A 17,931-nucleotide genomic window follows, 5' to 3' on the forward strand; every position below is an offset into this window, starting at 1 on the left:
TCATTAATGATCATTAAGATTAAATGAACAAGTAAGAATTTAATTTTCTAACTGAATCAAGGGGGAAAGTCATCGTGGAAGCCAAAAGTGAAACAGGTAATTGGGGTAAACACCTTTACTTTTATAAAGAGCAAGGGGATTTTTAATGTCCAAGCAGTTACAGTAGGTCCTTGGTTTAAAGGTCTCACCGAAGGACAGCACCTTCTATAGTCCAGTGTCCAGAGTAAAGAGTAGCACCTACAGTACAGGTCCATCAACACCAATGCAGGCTTTTCTTTAACGTCTTCCACCTTAGAACTGATGAGGCCCAGCTTATCTGATCTCCTGAGGCCCGATGAATCCAGACTACAGGGTAATTCTGCTGCTGGTTTGATCTGAGTTATAGGAAGAGGTTGGGTCAAGAATAGAAGGGATAAAAGAATAATTATCAAGGGACACATTGGTTCACCAAAGGAGAGCTTAGGGAGCAAGCAAGATATACTAGGCTTGTGTAATAATATATCATAATATATTTCAAAGACATCTCTGAGCATTTCTAAGTATCCTCCAGAAGTAGCCTATGGTGGGCTTGAGAAATAAATTAAAATATCTCTGATAAATGTTTGTGATTCTTGCTTGCTATATTTACTGTAAGTAAACCCTGACTTTTTATTTAAATTATTTATTATGTAGTTTTTGTGCATAACAAATGGTAAATATAAACTTTTCTAATTTACACTTAGACACTTTAGTAGAATTGTAGCTCAATAAACTATATATGCATCTGCATTTCACAGATTTGTCTGAAAACAAGTCAAATGAACATAAACACAAGTAGAGCTGCAAAAACCTGTTGTATTTCTGAATATCTGTAATTTGCTTTTTAGATTGGTGGTGCTTTAAAGAAAGTTTCAACGACTGATAAAAGTCTTACAAATTCTCTTGCCTAGATATTATAAAACATGTCAGGATTATTTTGATATTCATAAATATATATTTCACATCAATGACTTTCATATCCCTTAGAAAAATTATGGTGGTATAAAACTTAGAAGAAGTCCTAGTTCTGTAACAATCCTTTCTCAACAATGATGATTCATACATATTTTAAACAAAGGCAATGTTTTATTCGTTTCAGGCTAAAAAAAGCACTTTAGTCAAAGAGAGACCACATTGGGAAGACACTACACTGAAAATGAATGCAAAGTGGTAATTATTTTATACTTCAATGTGAACACTTCAGACAAATTAGATGAATTTAGAAACTTGATAATGATTTTTAACAATCATTAATATCGTACAATTTTCCCTTTTTTTCCTGTATGTTGTAATAATTCAGAATAAATACATAACTGCAGATTGGCACATTTCTGAGCATACAGTACAACGACAGTCAAAATCATTTAAACATCTAAACTCAAAACAAACAAGATTTTATATATTTTTTTTAATTTGTAAAGGCACAGACCAAAGAACAAACAGAACTACAGAAGTAATTGAGGCAGCCTGGAGCTTCGTGTTTCGCAGCTTGGGCCTGACTTTGGCTTGTTTGGTACAATTACTGTAACAGCTTTGAGTTTTCAGCAAGCCTCCTGGGGATCAGAGAAGCAATATACCGTGCTTTCTTCCTTACACAGTTGTAAAGACTTTCAATTACAGAAAGCAAGTTCTCCCATCTTAAAAATTGCCAAATACACTAACTTAATATGTCAACAGCAGTCTAAATTTCTTTATTTTTATGCATCTCTTTTCCCAAGTTACCCCAAAACAGCTTTATGAATTCTTATGTTATGCTTTGTTGAAAGCAAGCCAGCAGCCATTATACATTGAAATGATTTTCTTGAAACAATTATTTTTGCAATATTTTCTCTGGAAATGTTCCTCTTCTGGAGGAAAAAATATTCCTTCAATTTACTTTTTCAACTGTATATACAGTATTGTAGGCAACACAGAATCCACAGCTACTGAAAAACAGGAAACCAAATTAAAATTCTGAATAAGTAATCTGTTAAATCATGAAAAAATCTGTGAGTTCCAAACACTAAATTTAGGAAATTGTTAACAAACTATTTAACAGTAGATTAAAAATAATTTCCTCAATTTAAAAAATGAGGAGTCTTTACAGTTTCATATTAATGACTCTGTGTGTCTTTTGTGTGCAAAATATTATATCATAGACTTCTAAGAATAGATAGCAAGTACTGCTATGCGAAAAAAATGGAAAGAGTGTAATAATGGTTTGAAAAGTTAAGCAGTTCCAAATCTGATATTTATATGTCAGTGCAGATGCCTTTAAAATAAGAAACAGCTGGCAGTCTCAGTATAAAACAAATGCCACATTATTTGTTCATTTTCTTATTTTTTAAAGGTTCATTCTTGTCTGAAAAAAATCTTTCAATTTTCCTGTTTGTCCCAGCTGGTGCTTTTGCAGGCTAGTCAGATACCCATTCAGATCTCTTGCATTCCCCTCCACTGTGAGTGCATGGACAGACGTAATGCCTGAGAGCCAAAATCATTGATGTGTTACTATACTGCCTCAAATATAAAAACCCATCTTAAGGAAGACACACTAAGAAATTTAATTCAAAACATCCTTCACATCTGAGCTCCTGTTTGTGACAAAATGTGCACAAACATACAGTAGGATATGAAAAAGAGGATACTCAGATGGAGTCACATTCATACTGTATATTTGAAAGAAGTTATGAAACCATTGTCCAAATATCTGTTTAGCACTCAGTCACACATGTTCCTAAGTATCTATATCAGATTTGAGGATATACATATTAATATGTATGATTGATTTTGCATGAAGCAATCAACATTTTATAGGGTCACCCATCTACTGAAAAGTCTATTTTCTTGAAAATCCACTTTTCAAAAGTAAACTAACCAGTATTTCAATTTGGATGTGTCAAATGCATTATTTAAAAAAAATCTTCTTGTGTTTGTTACATCTTTTGCACTTCTGTGTAGAAGCTACCAACACCCTGATTAATGTTTGCACTGGTTATGCATGCATGCAACAGCCGTAAAATATTTCAGTGCGCTATAAATTATTCATATGGTTGTGTTCCAAGGTGACAATTTTAATTCACTATATATAAACACCCGAGACTCTTCAACCAATTTACCTGCCTGCTTTGTTTAAACAATCCAAATGGTTCAATGAGAACGAGAAAATAAAAACAATCTCTTCCCGGAGCTTTTGAAAATAATATTTAAGCTTTAACCACAAACAGGCTCCATATTGTTGAGCATCTGGACCACATATCTGAGTTTTTTAATTATTTATAACACCTGCAACATTGTAATGTACTAGTATGGGCCCCAAGTATGCAGAGTGGAATTTTCTCAGGAAATTTTAGAAAGCACACACACTCTATACTGTCTTTCACAAAGATATGATATAATCACTTCATGGTAAGCTTTGGGTTTATGTATTTAGTTTATTGTTTTAAAATATTCCTTTTGTTTTTAATGAATAATTGCGTTACTGTACCTCACAGCAGATCTGTTCATATTACAGCATTTCCCAACAGTCCTTTACATTCTAGCATAATAGTCTTATGGCATGAAGAAACCTACTGTATATCTGAATTCAAAGCACAGAAACAGTAATAATTGTTAAACCTCCCATGATACATTTCTTTATCTATTGTTCCATAAAAGGGTAGGAAATAATCACTGCCACTAATTGTCACAAATCCCGGGCAGTAAAATCTGTATTAATATCATATTGCAAATGTGGCAATGTTAGCATTGCTGCCCCACAATACTTGGGGCCCTGTGTTCAATCCCTGGGGTGCTATCTGTATGGACTCCGTATGTTTTCCCCATGTTTGCATTGGTTTCCTCCCAAAGTTTTAAGATATGCTGGTAATTGGGTTATGCAATCTGGCCCTGGTCTGAGTGTGTCTCCATGTGTGTTTATTTGTGTTTGTGCGTGATGGACAGAGGAGTAGATCTGCAATACCTGTCTGTAAATGTAAAGTACAGTGGCATTCTTATTTGTGCCGTTCTCTCACAACTTGCATAGTACAACAGATAACATCACACAATGTAGACAATACGTTATGAAACAGTAAATAATAAATAGAGACTGTATGTACAATTAGCCAACAGAACAATGAATACGTGGTAACCAACTCAACAGTGCAGAGGGCAGAGGTGTGTTGAGTGGTCCATCCATGGTGAATCCCACCTTGCACCCACAGGGATAGGCTATGGGCTGCCGTGATCCTGAGCTGGACAAGCCATTATTAAAAGTGATGTACTGTAATGTGCTGTGAGTTTGTAAAATTAAAGTAGGGACAGAAAAAAGGCCCAATGATGTAAACAGTGCAATCAAACACCTTCATTAACAGCAAGAGTTTATGTGGAAATGCAACCAGACATGACTACGTATCCTAAGGAAAAAGCCTGGGAATCCTGATTAAACTGATTCCTGAAAGATACTAGTTTATCACATACTGGGATGGGATCACACAAGTAATCACTTTGATTAAAAAAACAGTTCTTTGGGTTTCATATAAATAAATAGCTCCAGATTAACTCTGATAACATAACAACTCTGTTAAATTAAGTTAGTTGCCAAGATTAATATCTGTGACAGTACATGAAGCCAGATGGTAATTGTACTCAGCCTAAAAGAAAAGGAAAAAATCATGAAAGTTCACAGGAAAAGTTCTTTAATTATAGAACTGTGGGAATGACTCATTTTTTCGCAGTGACAGATATAAATAAATCACTAAAAAGAATTTAAAAAATGATAGAGAACATATTATTTCTGTCCTGATAACAGAGTTCATCTTAGTGTCTGATACTTTATAAGAACTTTTATCCATTTTTCAGGTGTTTTAATTTTCCTGCTTTCTGAAGGACAAATAAAATTGTAAAGAAAAAGCAAGTTTTGATTCAGAAGAAAGCTTAATAGATTTTTAAACCTCTACCTTTTGAGCTGTAAAAATTGGGAAGGTTCTTATTTTTTATAGTTTTGAAAATGACCATATGTATTAATAAAATTGTTAATAAATGCCTAATTAACTTCATTACCATTCAGAAACATTGGGGCACTAAATAACCCTTAAGGGTTAAATGCACTATACAGGTAGCCACTAGTTTTGTTTGACATATAATATTCATCATAACCAATCCCTTAATTTCTTTAACAGTATATACAGAGGACTGAATGTTATTTTATCAGTGACTGAAATGTAAGTGCTTCAGTCACAATCACTGACATTTCTAAATTTCATGCATTACCATCTCTCCTATTTCTTTTCAACCATAGAAAATTTGCTGAATTCTGACACTCTGAAGAATAAAACTGTATAACAGAAAGCTAAATATTTGAATTGATAGGTCCTTTTAGCAAAACCTAGACTGGATCTTTTCTTCTTTAGTTGCTGAACTGTGCTTCACTCCATCATTTTTACCAACAGTTTCAGATACTGTATGTCACCCCCATCGTCTCAGAATTTGATTAACCACCCCCCCCCTCTTCTGCAGAATTCCTTTAGAGGGTGTGTCATTTACACCTGCACTGCAGACAAAACATTTTTTTTACCTTAACACAGAAAAATACACAACCAGACACACTTGGTTTGCTTTAAGATTGTTGCAGTTGGTTTTGGCTACAACAGGTTTCACTTAACTTTACTGGACATACTACAGAACATAAAGAACAGGGATTAGAAAACAGAATACTAGGAAACAAATATACATTCCTAATATTTTATACGGTATATTTGTTTTTTCATCTTTACAGAACTTCAGCCATTGTTTGTCCATATGAAACACATTTTTATAAACACCTAACTGGTGCAATAGCAATAAAATAAGGTTTGGGACTCCAGAAAGTCCATAAATTTCGTTATTGTCATTTTACAAGAAAAATGCTTTCAACTGCTATCTAATACCGTGAGTTTAGTCCATTCTTTTAAAATTCTAGGAATTAAAATTCAGAAACTGCAGACAATTTTCACTGTCAGGATCGTTGCTTTGCAAACTCAAAGAGACAGTTTTCAAGATATCCCTGAATCACTATGATGAAGAACAGAAGATTTTCTTTTCCTGTCAGCCTGTGAGATCTTTCTCAGGTCTCAATCCAAGCAGTGCTGCTCCCTTTGATGGATGGAACCATTAGTGGAATCAGTGTAAATAATGTGCAAAGTTACCAAATTACAACAAGGTGCCTCATTAAATGTGCCACACTTATTCTGCTTTCCAATTAAGGTTTAAGGCATCACTGGGATTGCTGACAGTATGTCAAAGCACATCTCACAAGGGAAGACAGTGGGTTAATAACATCCACACTAATAAAGAGTCCTTCAATGTTTTTTTCCTATCCATTGGCTTATAAATCTCTTTCTTGTGCATTCACTGCATTTATAAAATCAAAGTGACTGATATTTTTGTGATCTGATTCAAACCTAATTAGGACTTTCTTGAGAAATACACATTTTATTCTGACAATTTAGTTGAACTAATGCCAAGCAGGTATGGTCTTTTGTTTTACAAACCTGATGCACCTCCCTGTCAGACCAAGGGTTAGACCAGATTGATTACATTACTAGAAGGTCTTTTTATCATCGAATATGATGAGAATAGAGAGAGGTTTCAAAACCACACTTCACTGAAGCAAAATACTATCACCAGATACCCCATGTCTGGTTCGTCTGGACATAACTACGTAAAGACAAAATTCTTATTATACTGTATGTAAAATCCCAACCATTGCCTGCTATCCTACAAAGCTTGTTGAGATGTTACTGTCGTGAACCAAGTTACACACGTGCTTCTTCAATGTATAAATGATGATTGGACTGTTAGGAATGCTCACTATGTTAATTTTACAACTAAAATGGCAACCACTCTGAAAATTACATGACCGATCAATCAATACTTCGTCATATCAAACATCTCAAGGTACAGCAGAAAACAACACAATTCACACAAAAAACAAGATAGCAACACCTCACAAGTGATTAAAAACATGAATCAGAAAGTTGAGGCTTTAGCTAAGTTTTAAAAGGTGTCACTCAACCAGAAAGCTGGATAAATTGAAACAGTGTGTTCCACAATATTGGCAAGTAAGAAACCTAATCTTTGAGATGCTCAACAGACCAGCACCAGCTGAGCACAGACAATAGACAACTTTACTCACATACAGTATATGGGTCTATGGGCTGTTCAGAATGTCAGGTTACTAGACACAATCTTAACAACAACTCTTAACATGATGGGAACAATTCAGATAAAAAAAGAGAGGTGTATGGCAATATGACCCAGATTTAATAGTATGAGCAGTGTGATATATTCAAAATCTTAAATATTAGAAAAGAAGTAAATTCTAAGTGTCAGGAAAACAAGTAAGATATTAACATTTAACATTCAAAAATAAGACTAGATTCAAACCCACAATAACCAATAGCACAGCTGTTTCATTGTGTAAACAATTGTATGTTTTATTTAAATTGAATACAGCAAACGAACATGTTTTTTTCAATGATAAGAAATAATACAACACCCAGGGGAATCAGAATCACCTAAACTTGTCAGTATTGTTTCCCTACTATGAGTACAACCAAAGCAAAGAAATGGTTTCCTTTTCTGTTGAATAAAATCTTTGCTTTTAGTAGATCATATACAAAAAAGCAGAGGCTCAATGATCATTATAATATGAAGTAAAGAACTGAAGCATATTCTCTTTTTATATATTTTTAAATGCACCAATTATAACAAAATAGGGGTAAAACGGTTCCACTTTTGTCTTAGTAACTGATAATCATCCTGGAGGGCCACTATGTCTTCTTTTTCTCATTCCATCCAGGGCTCTTAATGACAAGATTTGAATCAATTGTCCACTAAATTGGTCTTTGCTACCACTATTTCCTGGTCTTACTGAGGTTCATGTTTTACCTACAGTATTAAACCCGGTGGTGAGCTGTGGCCCTCCATAGGATAAAGGTAATTAATTAATCAATTTTGTATTACTTTTATGTAAAAAAAAATCTTTGTGAGATTATAGTGTCAGCAAAAGCCATAAAATGTATTGTTATACACCCTTTATTGCTATAATTACTTTTTCCACGTTGGTTTTACATACTCAAACATTAATCAGTGTACATTATAGCTGTGTTTTTAGTCTCTGAAAATATGAGAATAAACTGATTGTAAAATTATTAAGGCAGTCACCCATGCATCTCTTCAAAGCTAAAAATAAATCAGAGCTGTTCCTGTTACATGCTTGGATTGTTTAGCAGTCTTGAATTTCAAAAAGGCTACTTAAGATTTGATTTCTTTTACTAATCTGAAGTACATATACTGTACAGTATATTGTCAATGTAGCAGGCCTACTGTACTGTATACAGAGTGGACTTTGCAAGAGTTTGTGTCTAAATAATTCAATTTGACATCTGTACAATACTATGGTAAAGACATGCTTAGATAATACCTGCTGCTTTATATCTAAAAAATATTTGTCTTTAATTTGACAAATTCTGTTAAAAAATAAAATCTAGTTTCTTGACTGGCAAAGCGTACAGTATGTATGAGCTGGCATATGAACATTTCACAGCACCAGGAGTTCAATAAGACAATAAAGGTCTACAGAACATTCATTTGTCGCCTCAAGAAACCGATCTCTGTTCTCAAATACATAATATTGAATTAAAAAGGGCAGCAGACACCTTGAAACATGTCATGGAAAGTTACATAAGGTCACATAACTAGCACAGTTTTTACTGTGAATGTGCCCTAGCCAGGCAGATGGAAAGAAACTGAAACACCTAGAGCAAAAATAGGAAGAACATGCAAAATGCATACACACTACAGACAGACCCAGGACCTTGGATCAGTGAAACAGCAGCCAAGGTAGCAACTTCTTAAAGGGTATAGTATTTGTTTCCTAGAATGACTTCCAAAGAAGAACAACCAAGTTAGCTCTTGGCCTGATAAATCAACACTCAGAAAATATTTTTTCAGTCCTGACATCAGTCCTGAGTCAGTATTGCTCCTCCCATTTCAGCACATCATTGGAGAGGATAAGCAATGGCCATTTCACATGCTTTAAACTATGGTAAGCAAATCGTCTCTGTGCTAATTTTGACCAATTTTATGTGGGGAATAATTGGGAAGTGAAAGTTTCTTCTTCAGTTACAGGTGTTAAACTATATGCAACCTAAATGCACCATATGTGAATACAATAGTAATTTGCCAGTAATTTATTTTACATTATGTCTTCATTCCAAATTCAGCAGGTCAGCCATCTTCAGGGTTAATTGCACAAATATGTCAGACAAAAAAGCCATTTTTTCCCCTCTTACAGATGCTCAGCAGCACTAATTTCACTCTTGTTCAAACACCTTTTAACTTGGCCTCTTTTTTTCTTCTCCTTTAATTATCTGCTTGTTCAGAAAGCGAGCAAAGAGATTTGAAATTTCAACACAGTACCATAGCAACCAGTTTTGTCTAATTCGGGGGCCTTTTGTTGCACTGAGGTGAATAGGAATAGGATATAGGAAGTAATTGAAAGGCCATCTATGACAGAATAAGATGAATATTAATAATACTTTTTTTCTGGTTCTATGTAAAAACATACTGCAAATGGTTGCCTTGAACATGTAAAATTATGTTCTGTCAAAGATTATAGGGTCTATTCAATGGATTGAATGTGAGGTTAAAAACAGGAATCACCTTGGCATTCAAGAGAGAACATAAGAAAGACATCCAGATGCACTCTTTTAAATGTAATGTAGGTATTCAAAGGAACCTGTTTTTTTAATTCTTTGATAAGGCAAAGTCCATGCATCCATGCAATATGAGTACTAAGTGCAATAAGTGCTTATTCCTTGTAAGGGTCACATCAACAAGAAGACGTCCCAGAAGCACAGGCAAAAGTCAGGACAGCACCTTGCACAAGACATGAAGGTATACGTGTATACACACACAAGCACTCTGTGTCTTCAGGAGGTGGGAGGAAACAAACACTCAGATAAAATCCACATGGACACAGGGAGAATGTGCTAAACTCCACATTCCAGAATCAAACCCTAGCCTGAGAGCTGTGAGGCAGCAAGGCTGAGACCTAGTCCACTATGCTGCCTTCAGTGGTCTTTGTTAAAACAAATACAAACCATGTAATCATCTGAGTCAATGGAAAACTCTTGAAAATTGCAAATGATGGCCTTCTTAATTATGCAATAGAAAAATATGCTATATATATAAAAAGAGACAAATACATGTGTTAATACTTTAGTTTTGATGTCGATTAATAATGGTTTTTAAGTCCTGAGTCTTATTAATCATATTATAATCAGTTATTACAAGTTACTGTATACTCCTTAAACTAGGGTATGGTTCAGGCTATGGTCAGTATTAGAGTGTTGTCACTATAAGCAATTAATCATATAAGTTCAATTTATGTACAGTTCTGGTATCTAGAGTCATTATTCTTTGTAATGTCATTCTTTATAAACGTATTTCATTTCTAAAGGGTTTACACATGTCATTTATAACTCCTAATACAAAGTATTGCTGAAAAAATGGAAATTTATAAATGTATATCAAACTAAAATGAAAGTTTATTTTGTGCTACACGGCTAAGGCTTTAATACTATTAAATAACAACATCAGTGTTCCAAAATCAAGTAAAAAACAGCAGCAGTTTTATCACAACAAAGCTTTGAGAAAGACAGTTTTCTAGCAGCTACTGTAACTATGAGTTGTGTCAAAGAGACAGCAGTCTTGAAGATATACTCATGTACTGAACTTCAGCTAGGTGCAAAGAACTGAAAATGAGGATGGTTGAGTTCAAGGTTGTAAGATGCCAACCTGAAACATACAACAGTTGCTGCAAAATTCAATACTATTTTTGGAAACCCCTCCACTTCATGTTTAACACATTTTTGGTATATTTATAACTGAATTTGTATCAGAATCATAGCATCAACCATGGTTCTGGTATTTTTTTCCTTTACATGGCAAACACATGCAAATTATAGTTTTGTTCCTGCAACTGTTTGTCAGATTTTCTTATCACACTCTATACAAAGCTGACATCTCTAGCTTTCACTTAACTTTGTTGTAACAAGTGGAATGTCAGTGCCTCTAATCAGCAGTTTTCCCCCTGCTTTACAATCCATGCACGGCAACCTTGTTGAATTATTTGTAAATCTTTTTGTAAAACTTTGCGTAAATCCTTGACAGAGTTTGAATCTCTGATTTGCTACAGTAGGCTTGTGAACATATTTATCTTGAGATTTTTTTCATGGATAAATTTTACCGGTCATATATTATCAAGTACTGTAGCGTAAAATTGAGGTGATGACTGTACTTGCTATCCCACAAGTAGAACTCATCATAGGATAAAGAGGCACCAGAGCCACACCTTACACAGGCAACTAATGAGATAGGCAACTCAGCAGCCTCCCTCCTTCAAGCTGTGAGCTACTGCAGCAGTGCTAACCATCTCGCTACCATGCTCATCATCGTCACTGAACCATATAAAACACAATTTGATTAACTTCCTGAGGCCAATATTTTAATTTGTTCATGACTCAGGGACAATGGGAGTAAACAGTTCACCTGAGCTCTAGTGTTGCTTCATTGCCATAGGTACCACCACATCACTGCAGACTTCTGTTATACTAAAGACTGCAGTTAAACAGTTTAGGTTTGGGTCTAAAAATTGCATTTATCAATCCTTTATAATCTGTAATAGATTAACATAATTAAAAGTTAATATTAATCATCTGTGAGATATCGGCCTGCTTAATGATTAATTGCTTGGTTACTAAGGAAGCCATATACTGTAATTGGAAATACTTTATTCATGGACATTTCAATGACAATAACTTTGTTTTGCATGTACTGTATAAAGTATAATTTACAGCCCCTAGACCAAACTATTCCCAAGACTGCTGTAAGGGACTGTATTACGACTCAGAATATAATTCTTTCGAGTTCAGAGAATTGACTGGACAGGCAACTTGTGTAGTAACACAAGGAAACCTTTCCAGTTTGTGAAGGCTCAGCTGCCACCATGGCATAGCCACAGTACAGTCTCTGTCATCTGGCGAGCTCACAAATGTGATCCTGAGAGGAAATATTCTGGCTCTCTTGTTAAGCACGGTCTGGCTTTACAGATTTTCTGTGAAGCCCGACAATTGTCATCCCTGTTTCACCATAGTGTGTACAGGATTAAGTCTAGAGACATGACTCTCTTCCCTTTGAAAACATACCAAACATAAAAGGTGTCCGGTCTGAGAAAAAAAAATCTGAGTAATTCAACAAGAAGCACATTGCAATGCAATTTTACAATTCACACCGCATTTCAGGAGTTAGAAGCTGTGTTATTATCGACATCGTTTGACTGTTTTATGGACAGAAATGTGTTTCATTTAAATATTGTAAGGTTTGACATACTACACAACTAATAAAAAATAAAAAACAGAGGGATGTTGGCATCTAAAAAATGTAGATTTGTTTCCAGAGAGCCTAAAATTAAAAATAAATTGATTCCTTTGACTAAGATACTTATAAAACAGTTTGGAAATGGATAAAAAATAGGAAAAAAGATATGTCAAATATGTGTTTACTGTATGTAAATTGTATCCATGCTGTACTTTTAACTTTTTGTTTGGTGTTTATATTCTAGGATAGATTTCAAATTATTTTTTTCATGTGCAATTTTATCCCAAGTGGAATTTTTACGTTTGTGCACTTTCATCCTTCAGTCCTTGGCTATTCTTAATTAAATCCCAGTCGTCTTGTATTTTAACCTCTTCATTCTTACACATTTTACGCAGAAATCCCCACAGTCTTTATATATGGGTAATTAAATCCCTGTGGGTATCTTCTTATTTTAATCTAATCTGCCTTGCACATTTTTTTAAAAGCATATGCATCAAAATGTTAGCGCTTATATAAAAGGTAGCGTGAAACATATTTGTAAAAATGTAAATGAGGCAAATGCATCGATCTAGAGCTCTTAATTTTCCAATTACACATACAGTAAGAAAACTGCTTTTATGCCAATTAGTTTCCCTGATTTGACCATTAGTATCAAGTGCCTAAGAAGTGGATAGCTCTTTAATAAATTTAATTGAACCAGAGTGAACAAAGTGACATTTGCAATGTAACAAAACCAGTCATGTTCCCGGATACAGACAGACCTGACAGACAGACAGATAGTCCTTCTATATTTACCTATTTGGTGAAGAGTAGCTAATTGACCCAAAGATCCCATCTGGTCATTTCACAGCTTGGTTGGGTAGCTTGTTTCAGACTCCCTTAACCCTTTGTGTAACAGGGCTAAGAGTTACCCGTCATTTTGAGGGGTTTGTAATGCATTTTACAAAATTTAGTTGCATTTTTTTGCTGTACATTTCTTTCTGGACAAGGGCACCAGTAGATAACACACACCATACATGAACTGCTGCCTCTCCTGTTTTGTGTAAATACCCCACCCAACTGCATCCACAAATGACACAAAATAATCATGTTTCTAACTAGCAGAGCATGCTTATATGTTCTTATGTTCCAAAAAGAACATATATTTTCAGTAATCCCCCTTTGAAGCAGAAACTACCAAAGTTTGAAAATGGAGTCTGGGTTTTTTTTTTTGCCAAATGCAATACATCTATTCCCTTAGAGGGAGCAAAAGGGCATGCCTTCTTTTCAGTCCTACTGACAGATGAAGTGCAGTGGAGCAACACAATCCTTTGCCAAATAGGGCCCACTGAGTTTTGAAAATCCCACAGCTAGACTCTGTGAAGGCAGTTGGAAGCAAAGTAATGAGATCATCTGATGGAGAGATATGGGAAAGTGAGCATTATGTCACTATAATAGTAATATCATCCATTTTGGATCTTAAAGGAATCCATTTTGAATTATTGTTGTACAGAATTCATAACTTATGTTAAAGTAAGAAAGCAGGAATCTGAAGTCTTCATGTTTATAAACATTCATCATCCCAAGAAAGTTTAAATTTAAGAGGCATCTCACCTCACTATTTTTAACAGCTTTATTAATTATGCTCAAGCTAAATTGAAAACATCCGATTTACAGTACGACAACAATTTAATAAAAAATAGAATATTCAAATAGTATAGAAAGCCTTTTATTTCACAGTATGTCAGAAGAAAATCTGAGATTTGAAATTCTGAACCTTATTTACAGTATTTTACTTACTGATCAACAGCAACGTTGTAATATATAATTAATTAATGCCCAGCCTTTGATCAGCTGTTCATCTGTTGACTTAAAAATGCGACTAGTGGGTATACTTTTTGAATGCAAGTAAAAAACAATTAAAAAACAGTTAATTGTTTACCATTCTGAACTACCATTCTCTTGAGTTCCTTGTCTATACCAAGCAATTTACTTCAGATGTCAAAATGTAAACATCAACTGTTACATGAAGGTGTCTGTCCATGAATAAAGTACTTTCATTGGTTTATAAATCCCTGGCATAGATACATGTGGGATTCTGAAAAATGCACTGCAAGATTTCTATTTAAATCTTGTTCTGTTTTAATAAACATGCATACATGCATCTGAAAGAAGGTAGATTTTTATTTATAAATGTCTGATGTTAATATGTCCAGTTCTCAACCACCTTTATATATTACTGACATGATAATAGATAAATGTGTACAGTTACCCCAAACCTTATTAAGTATGGTATGTCCATTTCTCTCTCAAACCTTTTTATGGTCTCCTGTGTAAAATATATTTGTAATTGTTGCACTGACCGAGGTCAGCCTTATTAATTCAAGTCTTAATTGAATCGGAGGTGGATTTGTAAAGAAACTTTTAAAGCATAGATAAAAAAAAAGGATAGAGGTTATGGACTGGAGAAAATGCAGTTAGATCTGAGGCCATTTTTTGAAAAATGAGCACAATAGGTTTCAGTATCTCATCTCTTTACAATGAAGATACATGGAATAAAAATCACCTCTCTTTTGACACTGTTGAAAAAATGCTGTGCAGTCACCACCATGTATTCAAAAGCACTAAATAAAGCTGCACTATGGTTAACGAGTGTTGTCCTTCAGAACTTTTCTTGAATATGTACTTTTGCTAACACCTATGGACAAAGCATCATTTAATGCAATTCGTGAAAGAAAGAAAATAACAAAAAGTTAATTAAAATGCACCAGATGTGTCTTTTAAATCTACTCAATATCAAAAGTACGGTTTTAAAATGATATTGAGGATAACTCAATGCGAGTTAGAGGTGCTTATTTAACTACTTGACAACTCTGCAAACATCTAATATGTGAAACGGGTTACTACTGTGGCTTAGAAATACAAAACAACATAACAAAATGAGTGCACAAACACAAACATAAAAAAAAACAGTTGTGTTGTGATGTGTTTTTGTTTGTGCGCTCATTTTTGTTATTTTGTTTTGCATTTCTGGGCCACGGTAATAACCACCCTATGTTAAACAGTAGCTATGGATATGGATACCAAGGAAATGCATATAAGGTATGTACAGTACCTGTACCTACTTTATTATACAGTAGGTAACGCATTTATTCATTGAGGTCATTTTAACATTTATTAATACTTGCAAACTCAAGCAAATTCCTAATAATCTACTTACCAACAACAGCATAACTAAAAACATCCTGAAAAGTACATATATGTTGCCCTGGGAATGAATATTTCTTGCTTTAAAAGTAAAATATGCTACAAAATTTAAATAATTTTTAGCTTTAAGAGTACTAAAAGGTCATTCCAATAGCCTGATAGTCATCCGTTAGTGCCATATTTAAGATTGTAAGTATATGTGTGTTTCTGTGTCGGTTTTTAAGTTCACAGTTTCCGAGTGAGGCGATTTGAGTCACAGTGCCATGGTGGATCCTGCTGGGCTTGGAATAGCCTGAGGCTTCCCTCTCTGCAGGGCCCAGGCCTGATCACCAGCGAGCCGTGACACTGTTGCCTGCTTCTGCCTCCCAACGACAGCAGCTGCTCACCTCGTCCCGGGGAAAACGGGCCTCCTGCTATGCATGGCATGGAGATTTCTCAACCTGTTGAGTCTCCAGCGCAGCCTGCAGATGAGCTTTTTGAGCTTCAGAGGCTTTTGCTGCTGTTTTCTCACTGGATTCTGTTTATGTGTTTAACAAAATAACGGCTCTGATGTGCTCCAAATGCAAAAATTTAAAAAAACGAATAATAGTATAAATTCAAGGATTTGGCTTTTTTTCCAGTATTAATGCGAGAGGTACTTATAGTGCAATATTACTGTCAGTGAGTGGGATCCTCCTAGCAGTGGCACACAATTGGCCACACTCTGCCAGGGTTGCAGGGATTTGGTTTGGTTTTCTCCGCTTTTGGACAATCTGGAAAGCTGCAAGACTCTCTTATAAGGCACTGAGGACAATTGGCTCCATCTTAGACAGCATGGCTTTAGAGGGTGGGAGGAAACTGGGGCACCCAGTGCAAATCTAGGGAGAGCATCCAAATTCCAGACAGAGGACACAGGCTGGAGTCAAACTCGGGAGCAAAGAACTAGGCGGCAGCAGCACCGTGTCACCTATTGATAAATCGTACTGTATATAGCTAACCTCAAACACATGATGCTAGTCAAGTATACAGAACGGTATGTGGCACTACACGGGGGCGTGCCCAGTGTGGCCTTTGTAGCTCCAGCTGTCCTGGCTTCTAGATGATGAGCCACAGCTGGAAAGATCCTATAGAGGCCGGCTGGACACCCCCCCAACGGGACGAGCAGGGCCACCCCCGCAAGGGGGACTTTGACACCCACAGTCCCGGAAGGGCACTTTCACTGGGGCAGGCGCACGCACACACACATTTTTTTCCACACTAGGTTCTTGTTTTGTTTTTCCCTTACGCGCCCTGCTCTACCAGACTGCACCCCACTAAATAGGGTAAGTCCAGTCTGGAGGTAGCGCGGCGCAGCGGTACATTTCCTTTTTGCCTTATTGTAGATTTTTTTCACCTGCTAACCTCACGCCAGTGCTTCCGTCACCCCTCACCCAGGGCATTGGCTTTTTACTGGTGCTCGCCACGACGCCTCCCACTCCACCCTGTCACGATTAAGAAAGACACTTTGAATCTGTCTGGTACAAACATTTCATCTAACAGCGCTGTCTTTTGTTAAAAAACAGATACGCATAGAATACAGTTTAAAAATCCAAAGAGCAATGGGCTGAAATAAGTAGAATTAAAAAGTAGTTGGAAGGTCACAAAGTACACTAAAAAGCAAAACCAGGCTGATTGAAAATTAGTTTCACAAGGTTGAGACTTAAAAGCGCTACACTCATTATAGACCAGAGGGGTTATTTTCAAACCGTGTTTAATCTGAGCACTCCAGACTTCTAGTTGCTGTAGGTCATATTCAATGAGTGATATACACCACCCCTGGGTATGACTTGCCAATTAAAATCAAATTAAACAATGAGGGAGATTTTCTTTTTTACTCCAGCAAGTATTGTAATAGTATTGCACACTTGCATGAAGATTCTTATACTTTGAGGAACTGTTTTATAAAGACCCAGGCTTCTCTGTCACCCAGAGGAGGACCCAGGCTTCTGAGGTCGAGAGAGTGGGACTGCCCCAATGCAATGTTGCCGACCGCATACCCACAAATTTGTGCAAAAATATGTAGCGTAAAATGCGAGTCTACTGTATTACTTGACTGGTGGTTAAGCGAAAAATGAAACAGAAGAATTACAATTTTTAATCTAAACTGAGGAGCTGAACTGCTTTTTGTCCTTCTGAGAACTAGTTCCAAAATGGTAGGAAGGGAATCATTCAATTTCAGTCATTCACTATTTCATTTTTAACATTCAATGGCATTTTAGAATCTTAACAAGACTGGTGCTCAATTTTATACAGGAAAAACTAATTAATTGCAGTGCTGTTCACTTATTGATTTGATGTTTGTTTTCTTTGCTGTTTACTGGACTTATAAAC

This window comes from Lepisosteus oculatus, chromosome 4 (genome assembly GCF_040954835.1).
Source record: "Lepisosteus oculatus isolate fLepOcu1 chromosome 4, fLepOcu1.hap2, whole genome shotgun sequence".
Classification (NCBI taxonomy): domain Eukaryota; kingdom Metazoa; phylum Chordata; class Actinopteri; order Semionotiformes; family Lepisosteidae; genus Lepisosteus; species Lepisosteus oculatus.